This window comes from Tenrec ecaudatus, chromosome X (assembly GCF_050624435.1).
Source record: "Tenrec ecaudatus isolate mTenEca1 chromosome X, mTenEca1.hap1, whole genome shotgun sequence".
NCBI classification, from domain to species: domain Eukaryota; kingdom Metazoa; phylum Chordata; class Mammalia; order Afrosoricida; family Tenrecidae; genus Tenrec; species Tenrec ecaudatus.
In genome coordinates, this window is record NC_134548.1 from 20900579 (window position 1) to 20911442 (window position 10864).

At 50.7% G+C, this 10864-nt stretch overlaps 1 pseudogene; it reads right to left on the reverse strand.

Annotated features, from left to right (window-relative positions):
• Nucleotides 1–10864, reverse strand: LOC142433193 (phosphatidylinositol 3,4,5-trisphosphate 5-phosphatase 1 pseudogene; annotated as a pseudogene).

The following is a 10864-nucleotide window of genomic DNA, read 5'->3' on the forward strand; positions in this document are numbered from 1 at the left end:
CTATTTGCCAGGCCCCTGGGAGTTCTAAGTCTGCTGGGCTTGGGTGGGCACGATGGCGGGTGAGGCGATGCCAGAGTCTGGGCAGGGCTCCATCCTGGACAACTTGGGGGATTCCTGTTCCTTCCTGGGGACCAGCTGCCAGAAGGCGCTCAGGGACCCAGACAGCGACTTTTCGAACTTCTCCAGCATGGTCAGCGGCCCAGGGTAAGAGCGCCTAAACTAAGCAGAAACGGGAGGCTGGGAGGGTGGCATCATAGGACTGCCCCGGCGGGATCGAGCCACCCTTGGGCAGCAGGTAGTAGCTCCATGCAGTGGGCTGATGGTCCAGGGACAGGGCCTGCTTGCCATGCGTGGCTGTCGACGGCCTCAGGGCCCCAGGCCTATGCAGTTGGGCTTGAGAAACCCGGTCATGCGGGTGCCACTGCACAGAGGGTCCCTAACAGTGGGCTCCAGCTGCTTTCTGGGGTCATGGCAGGTGAAGCTCTTCTGTGCGGGCAACCCACTGGACTCCTCCCTCTTGTCTTCACAAAGCCGTAGTTTCCTTTCTCTCTTCTTGCCCAGGGATGTCTGCAGTAGCATCTGTCCCCCAAAGGGACCCGGCATCGTCTCTCCTTGGCGCAACTGGGTCTCCACCTCTAACCGTGGGGGAACGCAGCTCTCACTGTAGGACTCGTGGCTGTCGGAGGACTTGCTGTTGATCTAGATTCGCTGGCCCAGCAGGTACTCGGGGTCCTAGATGATGGGCTTCAGCTTCGGAAGGGTCTCATCGACATTCACCACCAGCTCCCCTCCGCTTTCCCTCTTGGCTGTCTCCCTCCTGGCTCTTGACAAAGCTTCCCAGGCAGCTAGAGTGGAACCCCGGGAAGAATTTGGTCTGGGACTTGGCCTTCAGTGTGGCATAGCCTCTGGGAAAGTCTGTGGGCTGTCCACAGACCCAGAGCTATTCTTGGAGACAAACTGGGAGGTGACCCCTGCCGCAAACATGGCAAGGACGCGGCTGTGGTCACACGTCATGATGTCAGTGGGAGTGCGGGAGGACTGGCACGCAGCAGGTGCGACCTCCAAAGGACCCGGTCACGGCAAGAAGGCAAGGTGCACTTATCATTCTCATCGCTTTCTGGCTCGTGTGGGAGTATGTGTCCCGAGTCAGCCTTTCAAAGCGGTGGGTCAGAGGACAATGATTTCTTCAAAGTACAGGAAGACCTTCCTCCCTTTCTGCTCCATGAGCCGTGGGCTGTGGGCCAGGAAGTTGGCGTACTGCTGCTGCTTGATCTTCTGGATGATGACGTCCGCCTCCTAGACCAGCAGCTCCTCGCAGTAGTGGAGGTCCCCAAGGTGAGTGACGTTCAAAGGACTCTGTTTCTTGCCTTCCAGGGCCACAAACCAGAGAATGTTCATGTAGCTCTGGTATCTCCTGAGCTTCTTTTCGCTTCCCAAGTCAAGTGGCTGTTCACAAACCCCGAGGAGCTGCCATTGAACATGAAGGACACCCCCACAAGGAGCCCTTGTTCCCCAGAGTGTTGGCAATGCCCATCTTAATGTTGTTGGTGCAGATGTGGCTGGTGGGTTCGAGTGCTCGGGTTTAGCTAGCACCACTATGCGCATGCTCCACAGGGAGTGAACCGCCATCATTTTCAAGGTTCTGCTAGTGATTGCCTGGAGGGAGTGCTTGAGGATTGATCCCCAGTCACTCCTTTCCCCCCAGAGGGTCTAATCAGGGATGTAATCAAGGATGTGTTCCACTGAATCATCCCAAGTCTGGCCCTGCCCCTCGGAGAGAAGCCAAGATGGGATCTTACTGGGGAGGGGGGTGGTATTACCCGTGTTCCAAGTGCCCATGAGGACAGGGATCACATCGGCATCTGGCTGCTCCAAGTGCTTGTTCTTCACCTGGTGGGGCAGCTGACAGAAGCCCTCTCTCTCCTTGGAGTTGGCAAAGCCATACTCCAGCCACAGGGTCCTTTCGTTCTGTTTCCACCACGAACACCAACTTGTTGAGGAACTTCAGAGACAGGGTTTTCTCGTGGTGCAGAACTTTGTCATCAGAACCATCTTTGGACTTCTTAACACTCAGTTTCTCAGACTCCATGTCAACCTTGACTTATACGTTCTGAGGAATCCCCAAAGATGAAAACTTCACTTCCAAGGTGACAGGAGGGTTGATGGAACTCTTAGGTAACAGAACAGGGACCAGGGTGTCCACTGGGCATGCATCAATTCAGGCCACTAGAGTGGGGGTGGGGGGTACACCTAGGTGGGCGGTATACCTGGATTGGCCCAATCTAGGCCAGGTACCCTTAATTCAGCCTATGAAATTATCCAAAACTGTCGACCATACCTCCCACCCGAAATCCCTAAAAACTGGAACCTGGAGACTACCGCCCTCTTTTCCCTCTGATCCCCTGTCTTCTACTAGGCCGTCGTGCCCTCTCCTTCTCCCCCTTCCCCTTCCTCTCCCCCTCTCCCTCTCTCCCTCCTCAGGTGTGTGTGTGGGGGGGTGGAGGTTCTGTGTTCAGTTAACTGTAAAACCTGAAACTTTTTCTGACCTTTATAAAAACTCACTTGGATCACAAACCAGATTTCAGCATGAATTTCTTTCTCATGCAAAGTCTAGAACTGAGGTATTTCCCACCCAAGAAATCTAACATATTCTGGTGTTGTGACTAGGAGGACAAGTGAAGCCAGCTCAGGATATTTTCCTAAAGCAGACCTCCACATTCTGGCCTCACTGACTTTTCGAGTACCTTCCAGACTTTCACCTCACCATCCTCAGGAGACAGTGCGTAGTTGGAAAGGATGCCAGTCTGGACCTTTCCCACTAAAACACAGCTGTGGATGTTCCTGGGACCTGCTCCTTGGGGCCACACGTAATGTATTGGGGGAGTCCCATCCCCTCATATCCGCCTTTCTGTCTGTACTTCTTAATTGTATACGGGCTGTGGATCTGCTTTTCTGTGTTTCCGGGGACTTGCATGTTCTCCCCAGCCTCGCTTCCTGGAATTGGATGGAAACGCTGCAGCCTGCAGTGTTGGGGAATTTCGATCCCAAAAACCTTTTTGATTTTCAGTGGTCTGCTTTGTGTCCTGACCAGCCACACGGCCGCACATGTATGCGTAAACCCTGTTGGTCTCTGCAGGATTCTGGTTCCAGTGGCTTGCCCCACCCCCCCACCCCCCCACCCCGCCTGTCAACTAAGCCGCATGTGGTGGCTACCATTTTCCCAACCACGTGACTCTCCGCTTCCCAGCCAGATGGCACTGCCCAGTGTCTGCTGCTATTTTTGTTGTGGACAACTAACCATGTGACCTGGCCAAGATGGCTCCTGCCTCTCCAAACAGGTGGGGGTGTAGTACTTAGTGGGCTGGCTGCCAAGCCCAGGGGACTAGTCTCACCTAGTCCCCAGTGGTCAGACACTCTCATCTCCCTCCCTTCCTTCGTTTTCTCCTGGTTTTACAAACAAGCTGCTCTAGCATTCTGCCAGTAAGCCACTTTGGGGGACTGGGTTTGTTTGTTTGTTTGTTTTTCCTACCAGCTGATTTTCCGTTGAAGATGCCGCAGCCAAAGGCGTTCGGGAGCCAAGCCCCTAAGTAACTGCTAACTTTAGTCTCCAAAGGGTTTTCAGCAATACCACCTTCAGCACATTTCTGGTACAGCTCTGCTGTGACAGTTTATAGACAGGCAAAGATCCCAATTTCTTTAGAAAGTTCCCTGAGCCAATTGATCAGTCTCTCCTACCCTTCAGAGATTTGAAAGACTGCTAGTGCCCGTGGTTGCCTTTGAAGGTGATTGGGGACCACTCCAAACAGGGGCCCACTTAGCTTGCGGTCTAGAAAATGGTTGGGACCTAGTTAGCTGGCATAGACTGGGTCCCTGACCTGGGTCCCTGACCTGGGTCCTTGAACAGGAGCACCTGGACGGGGCCCCAGTTTCACAGCACTCTGGAGTATGCACCAAACTGCTATTACTGACCTTGAGGCATCGAGCTCTCAGTGACTTCTCTGATTTGTATTTTCTAGATGGAGATGGTCAGTTAGGTACCACAAGCATCCCGACTTGGCTCTATCCTTTCTAATTGGGATAGATTTGACCCAGAGAAGCTGGAGCAACAGAAGCTGATTTTGTTTTGCAATTCCATCTGGCCACAGTCCATTCTGGGGGAAGGAGAATCCTAGCCACAGAACGACACCCTTTCCCTTCCAGCCCTGATTCAGCTAAAACATTTCTGTGGAAGAATGGGGAAGTGGGAGGAATTCCCTTATGTTAGAGCAGTTTTCCTTTTGAAGGACAATAAAGGCCTTCATTCCCAGTGTACCCAGGACCCCCTAAGGGGCCCTGAAGCTAGGGGCTATTATACGCCCAGCTCTGAATCTGCCAACTTTCTACCCTTAGTAGAGACAGCCGGGGAGTTTGGTCCCCAGTCAGTCCACAGGCCTTTCCCCATAACTGAACTCAAGCAGATTCAAAGTGACCTGGGCAGTTACTCGAACAAATCCAAACAGTATATAGAAAGTTTCCAGCAGCTCACCTTAGCCTATGATTTCACTTGGAAGGATGTCATGGTCATACTGGATCAGATTATGGTGGGCTTTGAGAAAGAATGAGTGCTGAAAGGTGCTAGGAAGTTGGCAGAGGAGTTACATGTGATGAATGATAAGTACCCCGTAGGGGAAACAGCTGTGCCTTCAACTGACCCTGCTTGGGAACATGATGACCCCAAGGACGAGTGGGCACGGGAACATTTTCTGGTGCATATCACAATTATGCCACAATGACAGCGAATCACCAGGGGCCCGAGAAAAGCCCCGTGAGCTTCTTAGAGTGACTAAAATAGGCCCTGAGGAATCACACTGTTGTAGACGTAGATTCCTACAAAGGGCAAGTCTTACTCAGGGACTAGTTTCTCACAAGGCTGCAGCAGACATTTGGAAGAGGCCCCAAAAGTTAGTGCAGATGCCTGAAGTAGCTACGTTAGAAGAGATGGTTACTGATGCTGATACTGCCTTTTACAATAGGGAATGGGGGTGGGGGTAGTCAGGCTCAGGCTCCGGCGAGAAGGAAGATTGTCCGGCATGCCCAGGTATTGGCTGCTGTTGCTAACCAATGCCAGTCGGATGTCTCCCAGGTTTCCCAGACCCCTGAACAAGGTACCAAATGCCACGTGTGCCGAGGGCCGGGTCATTGGGCTAGGAACTGCCCTAACCAGAATAGCCCCACTCCACCCCTGAGGGCCCTGTTACCATTGCAAGCAGGTAGGCCATTGGACTGCTCTCTGTCTTAAGGCCAACAATGTGGAGGGGAAGCACCCACAGGCTAGTGTGCAACTGCTAACCGAGGCTTGAAGCCGCCCAGCCCGGACGACCAAGCAGCAGGAGATAGCTGTTACTGGTCTGGAGCCTAGGATAAGCATCAATGTGGCAGGTAGGTCAGCAAATGTCCTCTTAGACACTGGGGCCACCTAGCCAGCCCTTAGCTCCTTCCCTAGGCCCCTGGCACCCCACACCTGTACCATCCTGGGAGTGTCAGGAAAACCTGTAGTTAAACATGTTATAGAACCCCTTGGGTGCCTATGGGATAATTTCTCTTTCTCTCATAGCTGCCTAGTAGTCCCCGAATGTCCAGCTCCTCTCCTAGGCCGAGCCATATTGTCCAAACTACACACCTGCATAGTCATTGAGCCTCATCCTCCCTCCCTACAGCTGTTCAAATGCTCCTCACGGTGGAGGAGCTGCAGATTCCCCCACAGGAACCATGGGAAGGGGCCATAACCCCTGAAGTCTGGGACTTGGGAGTCCCCAGCATAACTAGGTATGCTACCCCTGTAAAGATTTTCCTAAAAGACCCCACCCAGTTTCCCCATCAGCAACAGTATCCTTTAAAACCTGAAGCGATCAAAAGATTAAACATATATATAAAAACACTAAAAATATAATTATATAAAAACATTTATATATAATTATGTAAAATATATATAATATATATTAAAATGTGAATTTATTAATTCCTCCAACATGGACTTTTGGCCAAGGTCCAGCTAGTGCAACAGGAGGTAACCTACCTGGGACCAGTCTTCTCAAAAGGAAAGAAAGGGCTCTCCTCAGACCGAATACGGGCAATTGTGGAGGTGCCTGATCCGGAAACGCAGAGACAGCCGTGAGAGTTTCTAGGCCTCACGCACTTTGGTAGAATCTGGATTCCTACCTACAGATTCCTAGCAAAACTCCTATATGAGAACTTGAAATGGAGAAGTTCTGTATATTCTCGTGTATAAGCCGAGTTTTTCAGCACGTTTTTAATGCCGTTTTTGTAGTAAAATTAGGTGCCTCAGCTGATATTCGGGTCGGTTTATACTTGAGTATATACGGTAACTTAGAACCACTACTGTGGAGCATGGAGCAAAAGGAAGCAATAAACCAGCTTAAGGCACTTCTGCTCCAGGCTCCAGCACTTGGGTCTCCCAGACCCTGCAAAGAAGTTTTTCCTGTATTCTCATGAGAGAAAGGGGTAACTCTGGGGGTGCTGGTCCAGAAACTAGGAACTCAGCCTCAGCCAGTGGCCTGCCTATCAAAGAGGTTAGCTCCTACCTCAGCAGGCTGGCCACCGTGTCTATGAGCAATGGCTGCCGTGGCCCTCTTGGTCCAAGAGGCAGTAAAGATCACCATAGGGGAACTTTAGAGGTCCTGACTAATCATCGGATCTCCGAAGTGCCACAAGCTAAAGGCTATAGCTGGCTTTCTGAGAGCCACCTATTGAAGTACCAAATCCTTCTTATAGAGAACCCTGATGTCACTGTCCAGATTTGAAGCACCCTCAATCCAGCTACGTTACTCCCTGACCCCGGGGAGGACACTAAGCCCCTCCATTCCGGCTTTGAGCTGCTGCCTACTAATAACTTGCCTTGATCAGACCTCAAGGACCAACCGCTGGCTGTAGCAGATTGTGTCTGGTTCTCACACAGAAGCAGCTTTGTGACTGAGGGAGTGTACAAGGCGGGTTATGCCATTGTCATTGAAGTTAATCCCCTGCCCCCGGCAACTTCAGCCCAGCTGGCTGAACTTGTGGCCTTAACCTGGGGCCTTGAGCTAACAGAGGGGAAGAAATTCATGGTATGTACTGACTCCAAATATGGGTCTTTGATTCTCCACGCCCACTCTTCTTTCTGACAGGAAAGAGGATATCTTACCACTCAGGGAAGCCCTATTAAGTATGGGAGCCAGATCAAGACACTCTTAGACGCTGTCCAAAACCCAGCGGAAGTGGCAGAAGTATACTGCCGAGGGCACCAGAAGGGTGACTCAGAAGTCACTGTGGGAAACCAAGCAGCTGACAGGGCCGCCAGACAGGCAGCCTTGGGCACCAGCCCCTTAGCCTCTATAAATGCCCTAATTCTCCCAGCTCCCACTTCCAGATTACTCTCCAAAGGAAGTAAAACAAGTAAAGACGCAGGAATTCTGCCTTTGACCTAAAGGATGGTAGGAGAAAATTAAGCTCCTCTTACCACAAAGGTTACAGTGGAGAGTCGTGAAGGCCTTCCATGATGCCTCTCATCTAAGCCACAAACCTTCTTTGACCCTACTCACTCATCAGTTCTGTGGAGCCAACTTAACCTCAACCATCAGGTCAGTAACCTCCCATTGTCCCACCTGTCAGACCAACAGCCCCCAAGGGGATGCTCAGAAGCCATCTTGCTCAATCCATCCTGGGGAAGACTGACAGATAGATTTTACCCAGATTCCAGCCATCCAAGGATTTACCATATATACTCGAGTATATGCTGACCTGATATCATCCAAGGCACATAATTTTACCATAAAACTACATTAAAAATGTGCTGAAAAACGTGGCTTTCACAAGGACCAACCTGTAACCCCCTCCCAGGGGAACACAATGGAAAAGTGGGTAAGGGACAACGGAGGACATTGTAACATATGAAAATAATAATCTAAAACTTATCAAGGGTTCGTGAGGGAGAGTGGGCAGGGGAGGGAGGAGAAAGAAATGGGGAGCTGATATCAGGGGCTCAAGTGGGAAGAGAATTCTTTGAAAATGATGATGGCGGTATATGTGCAAATGTGCTTGACACACTGGATGAATGTATGGATTGTGATAAGAGATATAAGAGCCCCCAATAAAAGTTTTTTTTAAACTCAGCTTATACACAAGTATGTATGGTTAAGTATCTTCTAGTGTTCATAGACACCATTACTGGGTGGATTGAAGCATATCCCACCTGCACTGAGAAGGCTCATAAAGTGGCTACAAATTTACTTCAGGAAGTAATTCCTCAATTTGGGCTTCCCAAAACACTGCAGACTGATAATGGGTCTGCTTTCCTCTCCCAAATCACTCAGGCAGTCTCCCAACACTTGGGAATAACCTATCGTCTCCACTGTGCCAGGAGGCCTCAGTCTTCGGGGCAGGTAAAGAGAGTTAATCAACACCTGAAGTTAGCCCTTAGAAAGCTGACACAAGAAACTCAGATGAGCTGGAAAGATGCACTCCCAATAGCTCTGTTACATCTTAGAATTCCCCCATGGCTACCTACGTGTTTGAGCCCCTGTGAAGTTCTATACGGGTAGCCTTTTTTTATAACAGAGCCAGACTCCGAGGTAGCCTTACTACAGCAATATCCCTCCCAAGTAGCCCAATGTCAGGAGGCATTCCATCAGTATGGGCTCATCCAGGCCCAAGGGGAAGAAAAGCTACCACCCTTGTGCCAACCAGGAGACCTAGTTTTTATAGACACTTGGAAGGATGGGTCCCCAAATGTCCAGTACAAAAGTGACCTTTGCCAGTAATTCTCTCTACCCCGATGGCTGTCAAAGTTCCAGGACAGAGTGCTTGGATCCACCATACACGAGTCAAACCTTGGAAACCCTCAGAGGCTATGAGCCATTGGACGGTCTTAGGATGGTGTTTCACCGCCATCCCAAGACTGATGAGTGCTCCACAGAAAACCCTACCTCAGACCCACCACAGTCTTTAAGCCAGTAAATGCTTTTACACCAGTCCATGTTTAAAGTGAACTGGCAGCCATGCCTGTCAGCCCTAAGGTTTCCTCTCTTTTTCCAACTTCCCCTGACAGTAACCCCCCACCTCCAAGGGTACTGCCATCTCCCAGCCTTACCGCTGTCTCACCTAAACTGTTCACCTCTTTTGTTTCTTCCAGAAGTTGTCAGGTTACCAATGTCTCTGAACCAAGTGTGCCAGTTCCTGGACCACCCCAACCTCATGTATTGGGGAACCGGAGTGGACAATCCCAACAGAGTAGGAAGGGTGTGGACCCAAAGCCCCACTCCTTGCCCATTTCACCAGTAGGAAGTAGCTGGAGATGTCGTCACCCCAAAGATTTGGGTCCAAACCCTTTCAGTGGGGAAATGTTACATAGCAGAACAGGGACCACGGTATCCACCGGGCATGCACCAATTCAGGCCCTGATCCTGGGGTGGGGCAGGGCGGTACACCTAGGTGAGTGGTAAACCTTGCTTGGTTGATTGGCCCAATCTAAGCCAAGTAGGCTTAATTCAGCCAATGGGGTCAACCAGCACCATCGACCATGCCTCCTAGCAGAAGGCCCTAAAAACCAGAACCTGTAGACCACCGCTCTCCCCCCCCCTCTCTCTGTCTCTCTCTCTCTCTCTCTCTCTCTCTCTCTCTCTCTCTCTCTCTCTCTCTCTCTCACACACACACACACACACACACACACACACACACACACACACACACACACACATGCTCGCTCACTCGCTCGCCTCAGGCCACCACATGTAAGGGTGCAGTCCTGTGTTCAGTTACTATAAAACCTGAAACTTCTATCCTTAATAAAAACTAACTTGGATCACAAACCAGACTTCAGTGTGAATTTCTTTCTTGTGCAACGCTAAGAATTGAGGTTATTTCCCACCCGAGGAATCTAACAGAGCGTCCATCAGTGAGGAGTCTCCAGGCCTTCACATAGCAGGGCCTTGACCTATCTTCAATGGAAGACAGCAGAGTTGTTGGTTGGCTGAGCTTGACCACTATGTTGATGGGGGTGGCCTGGTCAGAAAAGCCGCTGCAGAGAAGCCAGGGATGGGAGGGGACACACAACCTCACTCCAGCGACCTTTTAGAAAATTCACATCTGAAGTTCCGAAGCCATTCTCTCTCCTCCTTAGCTCCCAAGCGTCCTGTGCTTCTCTCTCTCTTTTCAACTCTGTCTCTGCTGGGATGTAGAATTCATTGTAATGGCCACACAGGACTCCAGACAATTATCACAGTTATGGGGTTTATTGTGGAAGTTAACATGTGGAAACTCTGTTATTTGGTTATTCAAATGGAAATGCTCAGGATTGAGTGGTTCAGATCCGGATTTGTTACAAAGTCCTTTCAGGGCTGTTGATACATGCCCAAAGGGCATACCACTCTACTGTAAGCCTCAACCCAAGACACTCAGTTCCAGTTCTATGAGTCAGCAAACCCAGCACCCCAAATTTAGTGCCCAGAGGTACCCCACTCTGCATGTCAGCCTCCTGTCCCAAAGCACTCAGCCTTACTTGCTCTGTGGACTAGGCAAGCCACCACTCGTCTCAGCCTCTGGCTCTTAGTGCTGCTGCTCCTGCTGTTCCTGCTGTTCCTGCTGTTCCTGCTATTCCTGCTGTTCTTCCTTTTCCTCTTCCTTCTCCTCCTCTCCCATCCTCCTTCCCCTCCTCCTCCTCCTCCTCCTCTGCAACTACTCTGGTGTCACAGCTATCATCTGGATCAAGGAGGTTCACTGCTCAGGAATCGTAGGGTCCAGAGGGCACACTGCACGCTTGGTTCTTGCTGGTAGTGAGTCTCCCTCCTACCTCTGAGATTACTTCTTTTATATGCAGCAGGATGGCTCTCAT